We start from the raw sequence: 25,475 nt of genomic DNA on the forward strand, positions 1-25,475 counted from the left end.
TCCAGTGGCCATTTCTGGTGACCCCGTACACTTACTATATCATCCCTTTGGGTCTTCAAAAAATTTTCTTTTTCCCTGGCACACTCTATGCATTTGCATCTTTGCACATGCTGTTTTCTCTGCCTGCAGTTCTATCTCTTCACCTCATTTCCTGTTCCCTGTCATTTTCCACATAACAAATCCTTAGACATTTTTTGAGACTTGGCTCAAGGATTCTCTATGAAACATATCCTGGACCACTCAGACAGAACCAGTCATTCTCTTCCATGTTTTTATACCATTTTGTATGTAACTCAGTTTTAGCTTTTATTACAGCTATTTGTGATTACTTTGAACTTATTTGTTTCCTCTCAGATGACTGTAAATAATGCAAGAAAAGAATTATATTTCACTTATTTTTGTATCCTCAAAGATCTACATAGTCCTTTGCACATGGTAGAAAAATAAAAAAAAACAGTTGCCGTTGAGTCAACTCTGGTACATGTCTCAAAGGAGAATTGTGCTCCAGATGGTTTTCAGTGGCTAATTTTTTCAGAAGTAGATCACCAGGTCTTTCTTCTGAGGCAATCTGAGTGGGTTCCAACTTCCAACCTCTCAGTTAGCAGCTGAGTGCATTAACCATTTAGACCACCCAAGGACTCCTTACACCTGGTAGGCGCTCAATAAACATTTAAAAAATAATTTAATAGTTATTTGCTGAATGAATGTATAACTTGAATAAAACTGCTTCATACTTCTGGGAGAAAAGAAATGAAGGCACTGCTACACAGACGCATTAAGCATTATTATCACCTTCTTTGTTCATCATATTTTTACGTCATACTCTTCTTCCTATTGTAAGTCAAAGTCACTATAAGAAGGGTTCAAAGTGCTTCAAAAATACTGTTTCTAAACGGAAGTCAAGGATTCATAGCCTAACACTTGTTGGCCATTTTTGCATTCTGTAATTCCTCCTCTTTCATAGGCACAGGCAGTCTTTTGCAAAATTTAATAGATACAATGGCTTTAAAAATAAATAAATAACCCCCCTTTCATTTTTGTAAAAATGAGGCCTGCTAATGAAAACAACACCCAAAAACATAGAGACCATTCCATTTTCCATCCTGCCACCTACATAAAACTGAAACAGCAGCTGCTAAAATCATTAGTGCAAATGTCAACTGCAGACAATGTTACTGAAAATATTCCTGATATTAATTGCCATCTTTCTCCAGCTTAAAGAATATATATAGTTTAAAAAAATATGTAATAGCATCATTGTGTTGTATCCTTCATGGCTAAGTAGGGAGAAAATGAAAAAAAGACCGACTTGCTGGTTGCAAGCTCTATATCAGCTACTTTACATTAACCATCTTTACATGAAGCTAAAGTATCTTGCCTTTAAGATACATAAAGTATTTAATCCACTACGATACTTCGTATTCAGTGTCTCAATGTTTACCTAACATCAGCTATTTTTGTGATATTCCCATACTACCTCTATTGTTGTTAACTTAGTTTGTTTTTAAATTCAGTTTGACTCACTTTTTATTTTATTACAGTGCTGGAAGTGCTTACTCATCTACGCCAAGAAATTTGGAAGACAGCTACCTGGCCAACCGACTGGAAGAGATCCATATTCGTGCCCATTCCAAAGAAAGGTGATCCAACAGAATGTGGAAATTATTTAACAATATCATTAATATCACATGCAAGTATAAATATGCTGAAGATAATTCAAAAACAGTTGCAACAGTACATCGACTGGGAAATGCCAGAAATTCAAGCTGGATTCAGAAGAGGACACAGAATGAGGGATATCATTGTTGATGTCAGATGGATCTTCGCTGAAAGCAAAGAATACTAGAAAGATGTCTGCCTGTGTTTTATGGACTATGCAAAGGTATTCAACTGTGTGGATCATAACAAATTATGGATAACATTGCGAAGAATGGGAATTCCAGAACATTTAAGTGTGCTCATGCAGAACCTGTACATAGACTAAGACATAGTTATTTGAACAGAACCAGGAGATATTGCATGGTTTAAAATCAGGAAAAGTGTGCACCAGGGTTGCATTCTTTCATCATACTTATTCAAATAATCCGAGAAGCTAGGCCAGAAGAAGAAGAATGAGGTATCAGGATTGGAGAAAGGCTCAATAACAATCTGACATAAGCAGATGACACAACCTTGCTTGCTGAAAGTGAAGAGGACTTGAAGCACTTACTGCTGAAGATCAAAGACTACAGCCTTCAGTATGGATTACACCTCAACATAAAGAAAACAAAAATCCTCACAAATAGACTAATAAGCAACATCATAATAAATGGAGAAAACATTGAAGTCGTCAAGGATTTCATTTCAAGAAATCAAACAGCATATTGCACAGGGCAAATCTGCTGCAAAAGACCTCTTTAAAGTGTTAAAAAACAAAGATGTCACCTTGAGGGACTAAGTTGCTCCTGACCCAAGCCATGGTATTTTCAATCACCTCATATGCATGCAAAAGTTGGATAATGAATAAGGAAGACCGAAGAAGAATTGATAAATTTGAATTATGGTGTTGGTGAAGAATATTGAATATATCATGGACTGCCATAACAATGAACAAATCTGTCTTGGAAGAAGTACCACCAAAACGCTCCTTAGAAGCGAGGATGGCGAGACTTCACCTCACGTACTTTGGACATGTTATCAGGAGGGTTCAGTCCCTGGAGAAGGACATCTTGCTTGGTAGAGGGCCAGTGAAAAATAGGAAAACTCTCAACAAGATGGAATGACACAGTGGCTGCAACAATGGGCTCAAACATAGCAACGATTGTGAGGATAGCGCAGGACCTGGCAGTGTTTCATTCTGTTGTACAAAAGGTCGCTATGAGTCAGAACTGAGTCAAGAGCACCTAACAACAATATTTAAAAAGGAACTTGTTATCATTAGAACAGACAAAAACAATGATCATTTCTCATAAATAGTAAGTGACATAAAAATAAATACAATGAAAATAGAATGTTAGTAATACTAAAGAGTAAAATGAAAAACAGAAATAATTTTAAAAGTCTAATTGAAAAGAAAGGAGCCCTGATGGTGCAATGGTTAAGTGCTCATCTGCTAACCAAAAGGTTGATGGTTTGAACTCACCAGCCGCTCCATGGGAAAAAAGACTTGGTGATGTGCTCCTGTAAAGATTTCAGCCTAGAAAACCCTATGGGGCAATTCTATTCTGTCCTAAAGTGTCCCTACGAGTTGGAATCGTCTTGACTACACACAACAATAACAATTGAAAAGGTAACTGATGGTTTACATTAATAAGGACTTTTTCTTATTTACTTATTAATTTCAAATTTCTAATTAATTTACCATAAATTAAGGTGTAATTATTTCTTTAAAATGTTTGTCTGTACCATCTTAAATATATCACACGTTAGGAAATAATTTCACCTCATTTAATCCTCACAATAAATCTCTTGAGTCAGACAATATTATCTTCCTTTTATAAATGAGGAAACTAAGGTTCAGAAAAATTAAACAACTTATCCAAAGTCATTTGCCTAAAAGAATTAGGCTCTGAACCTTGTTTTGTCCCTTACTTGCTTCTAGATTTCTAAAACTTATATGGGCCTCAATGTCATTATGTTTAAGACACTGTACAACAGTACCCAAAATGACATATTACAGAGTAAGATAAAACAAAACTATAAAGAAGAAGGAGCAAGTACTATGAGTTTAGGTAACATTCACTAACCCATGGTTTCTATAAGAGGAAATTTGAGTTGGGATTTAGAAAACAAATCAGAACAAGAAGTATGTTTTTGCCAAAGGAAACAGCAAGAGCAAAAGTAAAAAGGTTGGAAAAATGAGACGTGTTTGAGGAATGGTGGAAAACAAAACAGGAAAGGCTGTAGTCATACTGTGCTTAGATAATGCCAATAAATACTTAATCATGACAGATATGGTCAGAGTTGGAGATTAAGGAGAATGATGAAGGTAGAAGAGATAATGAGGGTCTTAATTAGGATAATGGTGGTAGGTATTATGGTAAGGAACAATATAAAAAACATTTTTCCTTGACACTCTAGACTAGGTTTGGACCCCTGAGTCACTTCCTGAGCACACAATATGCCTTTTCATATTTATCACACTGATAATTATCTATATAATAACACATGTGTCGTCTTTCTGAGTGGGTATTCCATGAAAGCAGGGACCATGTCTGTCTTTTCACCATTGTGTATGTCTAGTATCTAACAAAGTGTCCCAAAATAAGATGTATTGTATGCATGAATGAAAGAAAGAAGAATAACTGAGGAGATAGAATCTGTAAAGTTTGACAGGTGTTTTATGATCTGAGAGCAAGGTGAAGATTTGAGCCCAGGGGACTTGGAGATACCTCTAAGACGAAGAAGACATTTGCTTTGAGTACCTTATTCTTTCATTATAGTTTCAATTTCTTCCCTAGTCTCTTTAGTCATTTTAAGTATTCTTATTTTATGATCTCTATCTGAACCTTTTATTAAATGGATTTCTTAGAGATTTAGTTCTTTCGTTTTTTTGTGTCTGCTGATTTTTTCTTCTATAGTTCTCATGTGAGAGTTCTAAACTTTCTTTGTAAGCTCTCCTAAAGCAAAGGATTTTTTTTTTTTTAAATAGGAGAGTGCTGTTGCAAATTATTTTCACATTTTCTCCTTCGCTGTATTCTGGGTGGGGGTTAACCTATATCTTGCGGATTTCCAAATCTATGTAAAAAAATGAAAGGGGAGATGGTGGGTTAACTCTTAGATAGATTCAGGTTATGATGTATCTGGAAAAGTCAGAAGTATATGTGTCTAATAAGCTATATGATGGAAGAACTCCTCCTCCATTCGTTTATTCAACAAATATTTATTGAGTGTTAATAATGTGTTATAAACATGTACCAGGCATGTTCCAAACAATGGAGATATAACAATGAACTAATTAGACAAAAAGCCCTACCTCATAGAGCTTACATGTTAGTGTAGAGGAAAGATAATAAGGAAGATAAATAGCATAATATATAGTCTATTACCCATTGCTATCAAGTCGATTCCGACTCACAGCGACCCTATAGGTCAGGGTGGAACTGTCCAATAGGGTTTCCAATGAGCAGCTGGTATTCGAACTGCCAATCATTTGGTTAGCAGCCAAGCTCTTAACCACTGTTCCACCTGGGCTCCAGATAGTCTTTTAGACAGTGGTACATGTTAAAGAGAAAAATAAAACAGAAATGGAATAGAATGTGTTGGGATGGTTAACTTTATTGGTTGATCAAAGAAAATCTCACTGTAAAGGTGAGTACTTAAGAAAATGAGAGCAAGCTGGAAGAATATTTAGAGGAAGAACATTCTATGTAAACACCTTAAGAAAGAGCTGTGGTGTACTTGTTGGAAGACAGTAAGGGGGTCAATATGGCTGGAACAGAATGAGTGAGGAGGAAAATGGTAGGAAGTTAGGTCAGAGAGGTGAAGGAGAAATATAGAAAGATCATGCAGACCATATAAACTGCTGTGAGAACTTTGACTTTTATTTATGAATGAGTTGGGAAACAATTCTGAGCAGAGTAGTAACATATGTCTAATGTTTTAATAAGATTACTTTGGCTACTGTCTTAAAAATTTAGATTGTAGGGAGTTAAAGCTGGAAGCAGGGAGACCAGTTAAGAAACTATTGTATTTCAAATTCTCACGGATGGAATTCAGACTTCCTGGAGCCCTGAGGTTGGATGAATCCCTGAAACTATTGCCCTGACATAATCTTTAAACTTTAAACCAAAAATATCCCCTGAAGTCTTAAAACTACACAACAGTTTAGTTTAACTAGTAAAAACTGCTGCCTTGGGCACTATTCTCTTTGAAGAACTATCTATATGGGATCAAACTGACAACATCAACTCAAAAGATTAGATAGGAACCTTAGGGGGCAGTGAATTTATGTTAATTCAGGAGGAACAACTCAGAAAAGGAGGGTGAGAATGGTTACACAGCTTGAAGAAAGTCATCAATTTCATTAAATGGTACACATAGAAACTGTTGAATTGGTGTATATTTTGCTGTATACATTCTCATAATGACAATAAATAAAATTATACATATATAAAGAAATTAGTGTAATTATTAAGTTGAAAGGTAATGGTAGCTTAAACAAAACAAATGCATATGGAAATAAAGAACAGTGATCAGATTCTGGGCATATTTTGAAAATAGACCCAACAGTTTGTACTGCGGGATTGTATGTGGGGTGTGAGAGAAAGAAAGGAGACAAGGATAATGCCAAAGCTTTTGAACTTAGCAACTAGAAGTCTGAACTCATCAATGGTAGAAATGAAGAAGAATGTGGATAAGAGCAGATTTTACAGGAAAAATAAAAAGTTTGGCTCCTGACATGTTAAATTTGAGATATCTTTTAGACATATGAATGGAGACATCCAATAAGTTTGGGAAGTACAAATCTAGAATTTGAAAGAGAATATTAGCATATAAAGGGTATTGAAAGTGATTATCACTGGCTGAGATAGAGAGTACTTGAGTATCTCAACGTTTACAATTATCTATTTAATATATGGAGCCCTGGTGGCACAGTGGTTAAGAGCTGGGCTACTAACGAGAAGTTTGGCAATTCAAATCCACCAGCCACTCCTTGGAAACCCTGTGGGGCAGTTCTATTCTGTCCTGTAGGGTCACTACAAGTTGTAATTGACTCAATGGCAATGGGTTTGTTTTTTTTTAATTTAACATATAGTTTCCTTGCCAAACTGTGAGCTGTATGCAAGCAGCAAACAAAGTGAAAGATGGACAAGAACGTCGAGGGTCTATGCAACGTAACCAATTATAATGAATGTCCATGAAATTTGAGCTGCATAGAAAAGGTAGTGAGGCTAGGAGAGAGGTGAGAAGCAGAAAAAAGATGATAGGATCAACATATTATAGGACCAGGCAGGTGTCAAAAGCTTGTTGAGGTCAAAGTATATATAGATATTTGACTGTGTTTTATGTGGTATGAGTTAGAATCAACTTGATGGCAATGGGTTTGGTTTTAACATTTATCAAGTTTTTAATAAGAGTAAAATATTTGACTATCTAATTTAATTTTCAAAGAATCCTATGAGGCTGGTCCTATTTTTGTTCCCAGTTTACACATATGTAGAGTCAGAGAAATGAAGTAACTCACTGGAAATCACCCTACTAACACTGACACAGCCTGAATGCAGACCAAGCACTGACTCAGAATCCCTGCTCATGTCCACCAGTGTAGGCCTTGTGCCTGTCATATTGTCCCCTGGGTAGGGTTTGTAACACCTATAAACATACTAGCTGTGTTTGGGATCAGAAATCTGCTCTTCTTATTATCTGTGTTTATTTCCCTTATTGTCTCCCTTGATAGTTGTGAAGTCTTTGTGAAAATTTCATTCTATTAAAGACTTCAAAGGCATTAAAAAATAATAATAATAAAAAGGTTTTATTCATGATAGGGCTAGATCACGTAAGGAGGTTGTTCTACCCAGGGGATCCCCCAAGGAAAAGAAATTTCAAAGGGACTCAGAGCATCTAACTGCATCGTGTCTGTATATTCTCATCAAAATACTAATAAGATAGGTGATCAGCTAATTAGCAGTAAGAATAGCAGAGCTGAATCTACAGAGGACGATAACTGAGGCAGAAATTCGGAAGCCATTCTCATGGAGTGGTAGTTGTTCACCTAGAGGAAATAGGTATGTTCTTACTATCAAATGAACTTAGGAAAAGCATCCATCCAGTGAGAGAAAAAACGTAAAACTAGAATAGTGCAATCACATTGGAAGTTTAAAAGAGCACAACTTTGGAAAACAGTTTGGCAGTTTCTTAAAAAGTTAAACATACACCCACCATACGATCCAGCAATTCCACTCCTAGGTATTTGCCCAGAAGAAATGAAAGCATATGTTCATACAAAGGCCTGAATACAAATTTAATAACAGATTTATCTGTAATAGCCAAACACTGGAAACAACTCAAATGTGGTACAGTCATATAATGAAATACTGCTCAGAAACGAAAAACAATAACTATTGATACAAGCAAAAACATAGGTGAATCTCAAAATAATTAGGTAGAGCGGAATAAGCCAGACAAAAAAGAGCACATACTGTATGATTCCATTTACATAAAATTGTAGAAAATGCGAATTAATCTATAGTGACAGAAAGCAGATCCATGGTTGATTAGGGATGGTCAAGTTTAGAAGAAGATGGGATTACAAAAGAGCACAGGAAATTTTTGGGGTTGATGGATATGTTTACTTGATTGTGGTGATAGCTTTACAAGTGTGTACGTATGTAAAAATCTATCAGATTACAATATGACATCTTTATGTCAATTATACTTCAATAAAGCTGTTAAAACAAAAACATAAAAAAGGACACAGCATCTAAAACTTGACAAGGAAGATGGTTACATCTGATGTTCTTAAGAGGACGAGGGATTTAAAAAGTCAATTGACTTCATAAGAAGAAGAAAAGAATATAAAATAATTAATAAAAAGCAGAAACTAGGACAATTTAGCAAAAACTTCAATTTTCTTTATCTTTTTATTTCTACCTAACTTCTGTTCCTCTCATATCTCACCTACAGCAATTTTCCTAATGATATTTCACACCTGTCCGTTTCTGACACCATTTAACATTTAGTAACAGCGCAAATATTAACAACGTATTTTAGGTATATGTTTCTGTCTGGCCTGTATTCCAAGTGGATCAATAAAGAATTTAAGAAAACCTAATTCATTCTATTTTTCTTTTCCATTTTTAGTTAGTTTGGTTTTGGTGTAGAAACAGACTTAACCATGGTACTTAATTTTGATTTCAGAAATTGATTTTCTACTTTATTTCTGCTGTTGCTTAGGAAACAAAGTTTTCAAAGTCTACACACCAAACTATAAATCTCAGCAACCCTTGTTCTAAAAAATCCTGGAAATGCTTTATGCTCCGTTTCCTTGCCCAGATGCAAGAAAATTAGAATTATTCTTTTTTCCATTTGGAAAGGAAAAAAAAGGAAATATCAGTAAGGTTAATGCATGTAACAATATATACCAGGATATAATCCTGTTTTTCATTTAGCATTTAAAAGGAATACACTATTTGAAAATATATTTAAGGGCTTAACAGCAAATCTAAGTTAGGACTCCACATCCAGAAAAAAATTGGGAATTCATCTTCATCACATACAAAAGCCTTCCTGATGGGGAAGAGCTGTTTCAGATTCAGGAATGTGGGCCAAAATGATCAATTTGTTTCCTGTCGGCACAACTCAAATTACACTCTTGACAGCAACACTGAGCTCTTTCCAGCACATCCATTAAGGGGATTTGGCTCACGTTGAGGGTGCCTGTAAGACCTAATGTCTATGAGAATGTGCAAAACCCTCGCCAAGGGAGTATGGAACACTGGGTTCTGAGCAGGAAGGCCTTCATCCCAATACTGTAGCTTGCATGAAAAGCCTGGTGACCAATCTGATGCCAAATATTTCCAGGAGTTTGGCTAGCACAACTCAAACTCCTTCAGCTCATTCACTGAAGGTCCACTGACCAAATTTTTAATAAATTTATTTAGAAACGTGAGTAAGCAGATACCTACCAAGATAAGAAAACATGGCAAATAGTTACATGAGGAAATAATGCATTAGAATCATTGTAGCCCTGGCCCAGACATGTGGTGGAGGAATCCCTTGGTTTCCACACTAGAAAGAGATCATTAACTTATGTACCTTTTTTCTAGCAATGTTCTAAGAGCTTATCTCATATAATTCTCATACTGATGATATGTAACATTTATCGATTGTTTGATATATACAAAGCATTCCGCTAAGTGCTTTACACAAAGTTCAGACCTCACCACAACTCTGTGAAGTCAGAAACTAACCTTATCCTCATGGTACAGATCTCCCTTGTGCTCTGAATATACCACATGCATTCCCTACTCAGGTTTCATGCCTTGTTCTAAATCTGCCTGGAATTCTCTTTCCCAGATATGCATATGGTTACATGCTCACCTTCTTCAAGTCCTTACTAAAGTGTCACTTTTGAAAATGATACCTTCTTGAACACTTGAGGTAAAATTGCAACCCCCATCCCCAGCTACTAAAACTCTGTAGCTGCTGTTCTTTTTATTTTCAACTTTGCACATAATCAGCATTTAACATAATATTTATTTATTTCTCTCTTGCAACTCTCACAAGAATGCAAAGTCTATGGGGGCAAGGATTTTTGCCTTTTTTTTTCATTAGCTAGAATGACACCTGGCATATTGTAGGTGTTCATTAAATATGTGAAAGTGGTAAATGGAAGACATTAGCTTTAAATAACAACCACTTGTTATCATAAATTAGTAGGTTATGAGCAAAAAAAAAAACTTCAAATAAATCCTTGTTCTTTGTTTATAATTAAGGAATAGTTTTGCTAATAAGTTATGTTCAGATAATTTTATCCACACTTACTCTAGAAAACAACAGGTCAAACAATTTAACTAAGTGGACCGTAAATCAGAGTTTTTAGTTGGTATTTGGTGCAAAATAGTATATCACAATCTAACTTTGCCCTTCTGAAGCCTCCAAACATGTTGAAAACTGAAAACATACAACCTGAAACTATTAGAAGATTATATTTTGGTTAACTTATCATGTATTCATTCATTCACGGAATAAAATATTAACTCCATATGCAAGGCATTCTAGGCTACTTGCTAGGAGTATAGAAGTGACTAAGACGCAGTTCTGACCTCAAGGTGTTTATAGTCTGTTAGAATACGTAGGATATACTATAAAACCAAACGTGTTCGATGGAATATAAACTTAATAAATGGAATAAAATGTGCTAAAACTGAGTAAAAAGACAAATTACTTTGAGAGTTCATAGGAGATAGAAATTACAAAGGCAGTATATTATAAAGTGCTACACTGAATATAATCAGATGCCAAATTGTGTGGCTGAGACAATAAAATACTACTGCCTGTCACTCTTGCATTTGAAATACACCGGGGATTTTGGTAAGCTCTCATGCAGAAAATGATATATGCCAAGACTCATATTTCTCTTAGTTCCCTGTGAAAGGGTACTAAACATTAAACAGAGTCCAACCCTGAGTGATGCTTCCAGCTGTTCCTGGGAGTAATTTCATTACCTCAGTTTTGTTCTTCATCTCACCCAGTTTTGCAAACAAATTGAAAAGAAAGTCTAATACTAATTTCCCAAAGGTTAAATTCATAATTAAATTCTTGAAAAATTGATTAAATACAACAAATCTCACAAAAACAAGTTATTACATCACATGTACTGCCTTTCCCCAGATAAACAGACCAGAATCTATGTTTCAAATATTTGCCTTGTTTTTGCAGATTGTACAAGTGATAATGATTATTGTAGAAAGTCTGAAAATACAAAACAACTCAGAAATAAAAGTAAAATTTATCTGTAATTCTATTATTTATCTAAATGCTAGAAAATTGGTATATTTCCTTCTCTCTATAGGTATAGGCATAGATACAGATGAAAATATAAATGTAGATATTGGTGTAGCTATTGATCATAATCTAGATAATTTTTTTATCCATTATTGTGAGAAACTGCATTTCCATTCAATATGCTTCAAAGACATGGTTTCACCTGAATGCATGATATTCCACCTCATAGACGTGCCAACTATTATAAACAATACTCTGATAAAATAAGTATACAAAAATGTTCATTTGCTTTTCTGATTATTTCCCTAGGATGAATTCCTAGAATAAGAATTAATGACTAAATTGGTGAAGACATTTCTGAGATTTCTATTAAGTACTGCCATATTGTTTTCCAAAATGTTACACCAATTTATGTCCTGTCCAGCAGTAACCTAGAGTGACCATTTCCCTACATTCTTGTCACCTTGAGTATTTGCCATGTTCTTATCCTAATCTTTGCCAATTTGATAACCCCAAATCAATATCCATTGATATTTTTATTTACATTATTTTAAATATTGATTTAGAATATTTTAAGAAATCATTGGAATTTTAGTTTTGTGAATTGTCTAGAGTGTTGATGATTTTCATATTGATTTGTAAGAGCTCTTTTCAGTTTAAGCATAATAACTTTGTCACATTTGTGGTTTTTCAATTTTTTATATTTTAAACATTGCAAAGTTCTTTTGTAGTCAAATCTATTTACATTCTTCTTTGTGAATTCTTCTATTGTACTTATAATTAGAAAGCCCTTCCCCAAACCAAGACCAGTTAAATACGGACTTTTTAAGGTTTTTACATTAGCCTATCATTTTAATTTTACATTAGCCTGTCAATACATCTGTAATTAATTTGCTGTTTGATGATAAAAATCTTTGATAACGTTTACTGAGCAAAGACTGTTTTCCAAATATTATGCTAAGTTGTCTATATGAACTATCTCCTACTTAATCCTCATAACAACTTTATGAGATAATAACTATTACTGTCTTTATTTTATATGTGAGGAAACAAGTTTAGAGAGTTTGAGTTATTTATCCAAGGTTATATGACTGATAAATTATGTAGCTGGGGTTTGAACTCTGGTAGTCCCCAGAGCCTGTTCTCTTAACTACTCTGTTTATTTTAATGTGGTATCTGGCTCTTGATTTTTCAGCTAATACTGTAGTCAATTTTCTGAACACTAAATTTTGAATAGTCTACTTTTGCATTGCTTCCTTCATCATATATGACATTATTTTATATACCAAGCTCTTTTTCACAGTTATTCATTCTATTGTATTGATCTATCATGCCAGTTCTTGCCTCAGCACTTTACCTTTGACTTGTTGCAGCCTTGCCGTGTTTATTAATGTGTAATAGGGCAAATACCTGACTCATTTTTCTACCTGTTGACAAATAACATTGCTCTTTTCATCAATTTGTTACTCTAACCAAGCATAATCCTTTAGTTAGGTTCAAACGATTTAGCATTTGACTTTTAATGAGTTGTATTAAATATTGGAAAATTTATATATTTTTCAGTTTCACATTTCCTATCCAAGAATATGAGCTATGGTGCCATTTATTCAAATAGACTTTGACATCACTCAGTAAAATTCTGTAGTTTTTCTTCTATCTCCTGCATAAATAATATTAGAATTATTCCTAGGTATGCTGTACTTTCTGCTGTTGTTATGAATATTTAAAATTATATTGTCTCTTTGCTGAAGTAATTAAGAAAGGTACTGTTTTTTGCATACTTGTCTTATAACTGGCTCGTCTCTTGAGTTTTTAGACAAAAGCCCAGCAATTTAATCTTCTGACATACCTCTTAGTCTGTTTCATATCATATTTTACTGGCCAGAAATTTCAAAATAATGTTAAAGCATAATAGTTATGACAGTTATCCTTCTTTTTTCTCAACCTTAATGGCGATGATTTTAGTCTTTCAACATTAGGTATGATATTGTTGGTTTGGGATGGTTATTCATTACAATGTTAAATGTATAGGTTTCTATTTTTTATTTTTCTCAGAACTTTTGTCAGGAATAAGTGCTGACTTTTATCAAATGCCTTTAACGTGTTTTAAAATAATACCTTTTTATTTATTTGATCTTTAGATGTCCTGTGTTATAATAATAGATTTCTAATCAAATCGTCTTTGCCTTCCAGGGATGAAACTCTACCTACTCTTAATAGGGAGACTCTGGTAGCATAGTGGTTAAGAGTTACGGCTGCTAACCAAAAAGGTTGGCAGTTCTAATCCACTAGGCACTCCTTGGAAACCCTATGGGGCAGTTCTATTCTGTCCTTTAGGGTCACTATGAGTCGAAATCGACTCGATGGCAATGGGTTAATTCCTAATAGATGATTTTCCAGTTGAGTGTTAGATTTTACTGGGTGCATTTTATTTAGGATCTATGTATGTTTACTTAGAATGTATATATGTTTATTATAAATAAATGAAAGTAGGTCATATTATCCTTTTTTGAGCTTTGTCAGGTTTTGACATCCAGGTAATATTAACCTCATAAAGTGAACAGATTATAGTTGGCGGATGTGTTACAGAAAGCATACCAAACGATGAAGACTTAAAATTCATACTACAAGGGTTCCGGCCAGTGGTTCTGACTCGGTTTGTACCTCTCAGTGAGTGAGAGGATGGCAGAGCAGGTGCCCAATTTCATGCTGTTTGTGTGTCTGGGTAACATTTGTTGATCGCCCACTGCAGAAGCAGTTTTCAGAAAACTTGTAACTGATCAAAATCTTTTAGATAAGTGGAGGATAGACAGTGCAGCAACACCCACATATGGAATAGGAAACCTGCCTGATTACCAAGGGCAAAACTGCATGAAGAAGCATGGCATTCCTGTGAATCACATTGCCCGGCAGGTTACCCAAGAAGACTTTGCCGCATTTGATTATATACTATATATGGATGAAAGCAATCTGAGAGATTTGAATAGAAAAGGTAATCAAGTAAAAAACTGTAAAGCTAAAATTGAACTACTTGGAAGCTATGATCCACAAAAACAACTTATTATTGAAGATCCTTATTACGGGAATGACTCTGACTTTGAGACTGCGTAGCAGCAGTGTGTTAGGTGCTGCAAAGTGTTGCTGGAGAAGGCACACTAAGGCTGCATTCATTCATTATTAAAGGCGAACTGTGATGAACATCTTCACAGTGATGCTGTAGTTTTTCAATCAGTGGATGTGCAACAGTGTTCCATTGCTATTTCTTCAGTTGACTTACTGTTTCTTACCTTAAAAATAACTGTAAATGGAAATCAGTTGTGATTGGCAGAAGAATAAATAAAAATCTTTGATTCAGACAATTTATGGGGTACATTAAATCTTTTTAGTTTTACCTCCCACTTTGTCCTCATTACAAACAAAACAGTAGAACAACAAAAAAGAAAATTTTGGTGTTTCATAGCACAGTCGTTTTGCAGTCTTTGTCAGGTACTAATCTAAGAACTGCCATCACTCTGATATGCTTAATTATTATGTTAATGAATGATGAAATAAAACATCACTTTAAGGCCCAGATCAACATCTGAGCCCATTGAGACTTTTAAATATCTTGCTCTACCTCTCCATGAAGTTGACATGGATAAGTTAATGAAACACAAGTGTCCTCTGCTTACATATACTAACTCTCATTTATTTTACCCAGGGCCTTTTATCGAATAACAGCCCCAGCCATAGGAGCTCACAGTCTAGATTAGACATATTTTAATTTGTACACACTCACGGTACATACTTGTATGTTAAAAGAACAGGAAAAGATTCATGAAATGAATCTTTAGCATCTTTGATACATCTTAATTTTTGCCGAGTTTATTTCATAAGGAAGTCAGCTTATTTGCTCCTATTTGAACTACTTTGCCCCTGTAAATTTAATTGTGTCAAAAGGACACTGTATGCTGTTAAATCTTATGGTCAGTTTGACAAACATGTCTTTTTTATATGTACATATAAAGCAAATGTCAAATATTTATTGGCTTAGGTGGGAAAAATAATTTTAAAAGTTGGAAGAAGAGAGTCCTATTACAGTCCTTAAATACTGATATGTTAATAAGTTAATAAGAACTCTTTCATCGGTGTTTAATACATAGGAGAATATAAGTAATTTCTGTGTACTTTGAGATAACTAATCTCAAATTCATTTGAATACACATCAGAAAAGATTGTTTTAAGAATTAAACAGGAGAGTATAAAAATATAACTGAGATAAAAAAAATTCATACTGCACAGACAGTTAGCTCATATATCATATAGCTGTCTCATACTCATATTCGCTGTCTTGGGGTGCCCTCCACCATAGTTTTTCTATCAGAAAAAAATATCATTATACTCAGTTGACAAATTCATTCATGAATTATATCATTTTTAACATTATTTATATCTAACTTTACTGAACGTCTACTTTGGGCCAGTAATTTATCAAATTCTTACCCTCTTGAAGTTATTATCCCTTACAAAGAATGTAAAGCTGATCAAGTAAAGCAATTTGCCAAAATTTACATATATTGTAATTGGAGAGATTATTTCACTGTACTACCTAATGACAGACTCATTGGAAAAATTTTCAGAAATTAGCTGCCACATATATAATGTTTTGTAATCAGTTTGGTCTAAAAGCAGAGAAATAGATAGGATGACTCCTGGAAATTTCTTTAAACTCTAATTCTGTAAGGTCACAAATTATCTCAGTTTATCAAAGATGAATTATGAAAAATAAAAGAAAGGGTCAAAGTATTACAACGTTGATTTTAAATTCCCCAAGGTTGGGAGTTATGGTTACTTATTGAGCACACTCTCTTCCAGGTTCCGTGCTAAGCACTGTATATACACTATTTCAGCATCTTAAAAACACTTCAAAGCTGGTATTATTATCGCCATATTTTGCCTGAAGAAATGGAGGCTCAGAATTTAAGATAAGTTGACTTATGTCATACATGCAGCAAGTGAAGGGTCTGGAATTCAAATCCAGGTCTGTCTATCTCCATGGATCTTAATTTTTGCCTCTCTGCTATGCCTTTTCTCCATGTATGTCTTATGACTATATTAACCACAAGAGTTCATGTGAAGAATAAGTGCTTCTAACAATCTTTCATTTAAATTATGCTTTCAGATAATTTTAAATAAGTGACCAGAAATGGGGAAAAGTTAAACTGTCAGTAAATCACATATAGGCAGCAATCCAAAAGTTTTAAAGAAATCAATCAAATATAATGGGCTCAATATTGTCAGGACTTCATTGAAGTCTTGATAGAAGTTCAGAATAGCCTTTGAGTAAAAACTCAGAAGTAGTTTAAGGAGTGAAGAACCTAAGGTTAAAAGTTAACTGACAGGGCTTCAACGACCGCTTGTTTAGTCAATTCATCACAGAATTTTCTTTTCTGAGTGAAGAGGGGGTGCTGGTTTCCAGTCTTTCTCTGATAGATGAGTCAGCCAGTTCTAGGAGGGCAGAGACCATACTTTGTGTCTTTAGGTGATGCAATGTTTAAGCACTTGGCTGCCAACTCAAAGGCTGATGGTTTGAATCCACCAGCGGCTCCAAGGGAGAAAAGACTTGGCAATCTGCTCCCATTAAGATTGTTGTTGTTGTGTGCCATCAAGTCAATTCTGACACGTAGCAACCCTATAGGACAGAGTAGAACTGCCCCCATAGGATTTTCTTGGCTGTAATCATTACGGGAGCAGATCACTAGGTCTTTCTCCCACAGAGCCACCAGTAGGTTCAACCACAGACCTTCTGGTTAGCAGTGGAGTGCTTAACCATTGTGCCACCAGAGCTCCCCATAAAGATTACATCCTAGGAAATGCTATGGGGTAGTTCTATTCTGTCCTATACAGAACTATGAGTTGGAATCAACTCAACAGCACACAACAACAAAAGTACCTGGCATGATACTTGCAACATAATAGACATTCATTCAGTGAATGAGTAAATGAGTCTCTGTAACCCTAGGGAAATCAGTGCAGATGACAGGGGGGAAAAAAAAGAAACAAAACACTAAAAAGACAGTCAAGAAATTTGGATCTGTGACCTGATTCTGCTACTAACTGCACCAATGTTAAATAGATAATCTTAACTTCTTTATAACTCAGTTTTCTCATCTGTGAAATGAAGAGGCTGAACTAAATGATTCCACAGGTACTTAGCAACTCTAAAATTTTATGATCTATAATTACTAATTCTGGCATTTTCTTACAAAGCCTTCTTACCTACCAGAGGGACAAAGGCTATCATTTATCAAAATGAGTCCCAGGCAATCAGGACTCCAACCACAAATTAACAACTTACAAGCTTCCTGGAAGTACATGCAAGAGGTCCCATATCTCTGATATCATTAGACATTCTATTTCATGACTAAAAGTGTTCACTTTTTTAAAAAACTTTTTTCTAAAAGTCCCACAACTACTTAATAGTACAAATGAACATGTAAAAAAGCTGGAGTTAATTGACAAATACAGCAACCACTGTGCTTTTAAACATGTATATAAATCTAATTTTCTGGGAAACAGAAACACATTACCCAGCCTCTCCCAGTGTACTTCTTGCCCAACAACTGAGAAATGACCTTATGTTAACAACCACATACAGTCATCCTTCTTGTACAAGGCTATAAAGTCATAATTATTCACTTTTCCACACTTAGGGCTAAATATTTATTAGTATTTATAAGGATACCAGTTTGGTTCTATTGAAATAAGATAATTGTGAATAGCTTTTCACTATGTAATATCTCTTTCTCTCTCTGCCCCTCCCTCCCTCCCTTCGTTTCTTTTTTTCTTTTAATGCCAAACTGGAAATAACTACGCTATCACTCAATAGGGGTAGGAAATGAAAACAGTCAATAGTTCTGCTTAACAATTGGCCCTGATCTCTTTAGGGAAGGTCACAGAACCCACAAGTTTAGCAGTCTACCTGTAAACATCATGCAACCGTTCTTATTGTAGCATGAGAGAATTTTGAATTGTACCATATTTTAGTAATGTAAGAGCTAGCTTTTAGAACTGTCAGATGCAGAGATGGGGTAGGTATTTATTATACATAGTCCCAATTCACTTCTATTGTTACAAAGCAACCTTCAAAGAGATGAAATGTTAGAGCAGGAAAGGACAAAAGAGATCTCTGAGCCAAACTCCTTGCTTTAGAGATGAAAGATCCAGGCTCAGAGAGGTTCAAGTTCTTGTCCAAGGTCACATTCAAGAGCAAAACCAGCTCACAGACTTGTTCTACTTCCAAGTGCAAAATTCTTTTTTCTATTACCACTCGGTCTCTCTCTTCCCCAGAGAGAGGCTTGTTCATTACAGTATTCCTCATTGACTACATTCTCTGAGAACCCACCTGCTCTGAATAATGATGTCTCAGGAAGAAGGGAGTCAAGGTATGGTTCATTCTCCTCAGAAATATTAGAGAATTTTGAAGAGGAGGAGGAAGGAATAAGGAGAAAGAGGAGATTATTTCAAGAAAATGCCTCTTACAAGTTGATCATGTCTGTGTTTCCCTGTCCTGAGGGATGAGTTTCTGGTACTCTTGTCTTATAGGTTCATCCAGTCTGGGTTCCCCTGTACTGAGGGCTGCACTCCTAGTACTCTTGTCTGGAAGCCAACAATGGGTAGATGTACCTGGACTCAGCACCACTTAGGGAGTAGGTGAAGGGAGGAGGAAGTAGTATTGATAAATTACTGTTGCTTTGTTAATGGCACTGACCCCTACCTGTATTTATTGTACTTTAATTATTTGATTATGATACTCAAGTAGATTATGAGTTCACTGAGGTCAGAGATCATGTCCATTCACCTCCATATCCTCAGGGTATATCATATGCTTGGTATTCAATGATTCTTGAATGGAAGAATGAATGAATGATGTATATTGTACCTGGAAGAGTATTCCCAACCTTGAACACACTCTTGGATTTCTAACATTATCTTTGTCTGTGATAATAAAGTTTCTGGTAGTACTGCATTTTTAAAAAATATTCTTCATTAATTGTAATAAAAGCTGAGTAGGCCTATCATGCAATATCTGATTGAAACTCTCCTCTCTAGTAGATTCAGAGAGGGGACTGGAGAGCAGTGAATGTAATCCATGTTCTCTTGCCCTCTACTTTAGGCATAAATTGAAATTCACCTATGGTGAATGGATTAGAAGTTAAATATATACAACATGTACATCAAATATGTCAAGTGTTCAATATGATTTTAACATGGGGTGCTCAGAAACTGTATCCTTGCAATGAACCATCCTAGTGTGAGGTACAGAGATACTTTGCGTTAGGCATTGAACTCCTTTATTCAACAAACGTTTATTGAGAATCTAGTATGAATTAGAGACTGTGCTAGGTTTTCAGAATGCATTAATAAATAATGCAGAGTCAGTGTCTCAAGTTCTGCACACTGTTGTCAGCTAGAGAAACAGTTACAGCAGTAAAGAGTAAGCCACAAATGACTACGGATACATTGAGTCTCAGGTTTCTCACCTAGTTACAAATAGCCTCTTATTGTAGTAGTTTAGAAGGCAGTAAGCATGAGTTATAGCTCTGGCTTTGTATGAATCTAGCCATGTGGTAAAGTCAGAGAATTAATTTCCCTGTACCTCAATCTCTTCCTCTGCAATGGTTAAAAGTGTGAGCTTTGACATCACTCAAATCTGGCTTTTGTGGTTCTACTGCTTACTATCTGATTGACCTTAGGCAAGTTTCTTCACTAGTGTAGAGCTTTACATTTTTATCTGCAGAACAAAAATTATAAGAGTGTCCCTATATCATAGCTGTGAAGGCTAAATGAAGTAAGATATGAAATGTATTTACCACAGTGCCTGGCACACAGTAATTGCTAATACATGCTGGCTGTTAACAATAATATTAATTTAAAATGAGGGAACTACATGTACTTGAGTTAAACTTCTTCTGAATGAAATTCAACATAAAAGCTATGGATGAGGGAGATAAAAAATATACCAATCAACGCTGTGTAGGAAAATATCTTCTCCCAACCAGTAAGCAAAAATCTTACGATGATGCATAGAAAAGGGACCTTGGAGTCACAAGAGTAACTTTAAACAATAAACAAACAGATCTCATTTACAGACCATACCAGATTTATGATTTCACTGCCAAAGCTTACAGAGCATTCCAGGTTGAATGTTGTTAGCTCTTGGAATGCCACTATATGTAGAATACTGCAGTGAATTTAATCCAGATAAGAAAGCATCACACATTTGAACAATTCTCATTACTATGGCTCCACAGTAGGACATGCTGCCTGCTTTGGTAACTCAGAGTTCTAATGTACAAAGAACTGTGATTACTTCGTAAAGGTCAATTCTCCCAAATCCCTGGAAACCATGGTAGGCCAACTCACCAAGATCATAGAAGCAATTAAAAGTGTTTAACTGGGAAAGGTGCCAGGACCAGATGGCTTCTGCCAGTGGGTTTTTGTTTTAAACTGTTCAACACGCAGGAAACAGTATTTATTTGCCTCGTATCTATTTGCTAGGAGATCTGCTTCATATTTGTAAAAGAAAGCACTCGTCACAGGGAGTCTAACCCTAGATGGGCACTGGAATGTGAACCATAAATTAGAATGATAGAGCCCTTCTCCCCTGATTTCAACTCAAATTGGGTCAAAGTTTACCATACATACTCCAGTATGGAGTATGTATGCATGGTCTATAGGATAATCCATATATTGGGCAAAAGATGTAAAGACTTTTAACAAAAACAATTGTTTTATGCTACAAAAACTATGCCATGTCTTTATTTCTTATAGATTACAACTACTAAACAGTATCACCTATTCACAGGATATATCTGACATAAATATTGATAACAAGTATATTTATTTGACTAAGACAAAGATGCTGCTTAGAAGTTATTTAAATCCTACCTACCTATGGTGGCCATCCTTATTCTGACATTAATAAATTCACCTTGGGCAAATTCTCTCTTCTGAGCTTTGATTTCCTCATTTGTTTAAAAACAGATGGGTGAGGGAGGCTATTATTTTCTATAAATAGAAAAGTATGATATGGCACATAACACTCAGATGAAAGTACAAAAAAGAAGGTTAAGAAAAATACCCATGTACATATGGAATTTAGTATTTGATAAAGGTGATAAATCAATGAAAAAAAGAAGAAGGATTTTGAATAAAAAATGTTGAGAAAACTAGATAGCCTTTTGGGAAAAGATAAAATCAGATCAGTACTTCACACCATACCCAAGAATAAACTTCAAATGGATCAGAGAGCTGAATGTCAAAAAAGAAAGCACACAATTAATAGCTGAAAAGATAAAAACACAATTCCTTTATAACCTAAGAGAGGAGAAAGCTTTTATAACTATGACTCAAAATCCATAAGCAATAAGAAGTTTTACAGACACGCACACATAAAGATAACAAATCGTAAGAATATTTTTGCAACTTACATCACAAGTTCAAAGGCCTAATCAATTTAATACATAAAGAGCCCCTAGAAATCTAAAAGAAAAATAGCAAAGACCCAAGACAACAGTGGGATGAAGATACGAACAGACTACACACAATAAAAAAAAAAATGGCCCTTAAACACATGGAAAGTTGCTCAGCATCACTCATAAGAGAAACAAAATTCCACTGAGACACTCTTTCAAACTATCAGATTGGCAGAAATTCCACAGTTTGATAACATACTCTGCTGGCAAGGAGAAGCACACGTTCTCATATATTGCTACAGGGAGAACAAAGTACTACAACCCCCATGAGAGTACATTTGATAATATCGTACAAAATGACATAGGGGTTTGCCCTCTAGTCCAGAAATCCCATTTCTAAGAATCTACTCCAGCGATATACCCCCATAAATAAAAGATAAATCGTGCAAAAGATTATTTGTGACAGTGTTATATGTAACAGTAAAAGATAGAAAAATCCCAAATAACCAACCAATAAGGACATGTTGAATAGCCATGGTACATCTACCCAATGGAGTTCTATGAGGTTGTGATAAAGAATAAAGAAGATCTCTGTAAACTATTATGGAGTGATTCTCACAATATATTATTAAGTGAAATAGCACAACACTTACCTTTTGTACACAAAAGGAAAATAAATAAGAATATATGTACGTTTGATTACTTTTGTAGAAAGAAATACCAAAGGTAAATCAGAATATAATAAAAACGGGTAATTAGGTAAGCTGGCCAGACAAACTAGTTTTCCAGGATTGACCCTTTTATTTTTAAGCTTTTAATAAAAAAGGATATTTTAAAATAGTTTTGTATATAATACTTTATTGGCCTCCTGATATAAAATCAACATTTAGTCAATACGTTAGTATTTAAAAAATTATGAATTGTAATTATTTTAAGCAACCCCATTTCTTCTTAAAATCATCCCATTCAGACAACAAATTATATATGATTGTACCTATAGGAGGTGGCCAGGTGGTGCAGCGGTTAAAGCACTCAGCTGCTAACTGAAATGTTAAGTGGTTTGAACACACCTCCGTGAGAGAAAGATATGGCAGCCTGTTTCCTTAAAGATCTAGAGCCTTGGAAACCCTATGGGGCAGTTCTACTCTGTCCTACAGGGTCACTATGAGTCAGAATGACTTGATGGCAGTGGGTTTGGTTTGGTATCTATAGGTAATTGGTCAAAAAAGGAAATGGGAAAAAAATCAAACACTTCTCTGCTATACCTTTTAATATAATTTTTATTTCTGAATGATGTAAATATTCAAAATAAATTTAAAAGAAACAAAACAATAAACTCTAAAATGGCAAACAAACTAAAACAACCACATTGAACTATGTATCACATTGGTGATATAACCACACAGAGAAAACTATGTCAAGTGACTTTTGAACACAGTTCATCTTATGTGGGGTGCATTTTAAGAAGAAGAAAAAAAGATGCAAAAACTACATTTTACTCAAAGTTTTGTTATCTGTATTATTAGTGTTGTAATTTTATTTGCAGGATAGGGTAAAGTAAATAAGTAAAAGTATTATTTAAAAAAGCAAACGAGATAAAGGAGTTACAAATATAAAATCAATAAAGTTTGAGCAGATACTATGTAATCTGATACATGGATTAGAAATATCAATATCTACTCATGACATTCAAAATATATATATATATCCCCTAGCTCTGTTCACTAAAAGGGCCTAAGAAACAAGATATCCCAGTAGCAATGAGCCTAAACTAGCACTGGGATTAAGACAGAGGTCCCCAGGCTGCGGAAAATTCCATTGCCTCAAGCAGCTTGCTTGGCATGCCCCATAGCTTTACATTAAAATACAGGTTCCCCTCCCCTTAATTACTCCCCAAAACTTCAGCAAATTGGTGGAAACCGGTTTAGGCACATGTTGACAATCACGATAACCTTTTAGACCTCATACATAGTAACCTTCCCACCTCTGAGTGGAGTTTAACCACTGTTTCCTAAACCGCGATGCAAGTTCTATGCAAACCCTACTGCGCCTGCGTAGTATGATTAAGAGTGTTGCTGATGTAACTTGTACGAACTTCCTACTTGTAAACTCCTTAAAAGTAACCTTCCCCCTTGGCCTTGCTGAGCATTCTTGGTAGCAGCAGCCCTGTTTCCTTTCCTTGCGCAAGGAAATAAAAGTTCTCCCACCTCTGTCTCTCGTTTAGTGGCTGAGACAAGTTGCACCGAGCAGAACCTGGGGTTTCCACCCAGCAGCAGTATCTTGGTTTCTAATTAGAGTTTCCTACTGAAAGAAGCCAGGGTTCCTTGGAGAAATGGCTGATTTTATATCTCAGGCAGAGGAAGTTCAAGAACTTGGGAGCCAGTTTGAAAGGGTTCATGTGGATACATTTGGTAAAAATTTGGACATCAAAAAAGAATGATAGAATTTACTTTAACATAGACACTTTTTTTTAATTGAGAAAGAATTATTTCCTATCATTAAAGTTGATTTTTATGCTAACTCCTTATTCTAAATTGATAATGAAAGGAAAAATATTCAATCATCCTACCTTCATAGCATTAACATTTTAAGATAGTGAAGAAAAAGTCTTCTTCATAGAAAAATGCCATTGTGAAAAAAGGATAGAATTATAAAATAACCATTTGCAACATCCAGAATAATAATTGTTTCATACTGTGTTATCAATTTATCTTAAAATCATTAGGAGGTTATTGGGGAACAGAGTATTCCCATGGTGGCAGAGTATCATGGATTCCTTGAAGTGACAGTGGTATTTCAATTATGTTGGAAAATGTCTTTGTTCTAGAAAGATAAATGCTTAAGTATTTAGGGGTTAAGCGTCATGATGTTTTCAACTTAATTTCAAATTATTCAGCAAAAACAAAAATGTGTATATATGTCTGGGAAAGAGAGAGAGAAAGGAAGAGAGTGAGACCGAGAGAGCAAATGATAACAATTGGTGAATGGATGAAGGGTATCAATGTGTTTGTTTACTATTCTTTTAACTTTTCTCTAGGTTTGAAATTATTCAAAATTAAAGTTTGAGGAACAAGGGTACTGTCATTGAAAAATGTTGGAGAGAGTCTTGTAAATAAAAACATACTAAAGAAACATGAGCCAACTGTAATAGATAAACCATGATTAGATCCTAGTTTTGAAAAAAAAATCTAAAAAGAATTTGTGGAGATAATTGAGGAATTTGAAAATGGGTTGGATATGAGATAACATTAGGACATTACTGGTAATTATCTTTTGCATGGCAATAGTGTTATGGTCATGCAGGAGACGGACATTCAAGCGACTACATCTGTGTCTTCTGATTCTACAAAGCAAATCTAGCCATCTACGTAGACAGATGGGGAAAGACAGATCACTAGATTGATAATTCAATAGATAAGCAAATAGAAAGATAACACCTATTTGGCATACTGTTAACAATTGTTAAATCCAGATAATATGAATGTTTATTGTATTATTCCTTCAACATTTCACTAAGTTTGAAAATTATTATGATAAAAGTTAGAAGAAATAAAAATTAAAAACAGTACATATTTTGAGGTTTTTAATAAG

At 34.9% G+C, this 25,475-nt stretch overlaps 1 protein-coding gene and 1 pseudogene across 5 annotated transcripts in view; one reads left to right on the plus strand and one right to left on the minus strand.

Moving 5' to 3' along the window:
• DLG2 (discs large MAGUK scaffold protein 2) overlaps nucleotides 1-25,475 on the minus strand; it is a 2,186,317-nt gene that overhangs the window by 1,009,010 nt on the left and 1,151,832 nt on the right. The gene's annotated exons all lie outside the window — the stretch shown is intronic.
• On the plus strand, nucleotides 14,110-14,586 carry LOC111822213 (low molecular weight phosphotyrosine protein phosphatase pseudogene; annotated as a pseudogene).

The sequence above is a fragment of the Trichechus manatus genome, unplaced genomic scaffold (assembly GCF_000243295.1).
Source record: "Trichechus manatus latirostris isolate Lorelei unplaced genomic scaffold, TriManLat1.0 scaffold00140, whole genome shotgun sequence".
NCBI lineage: Eukaryota > Metazoa > Chordata > Mammalia > Sirenia > Trichechidae > Trichechus > Trichechus manatus.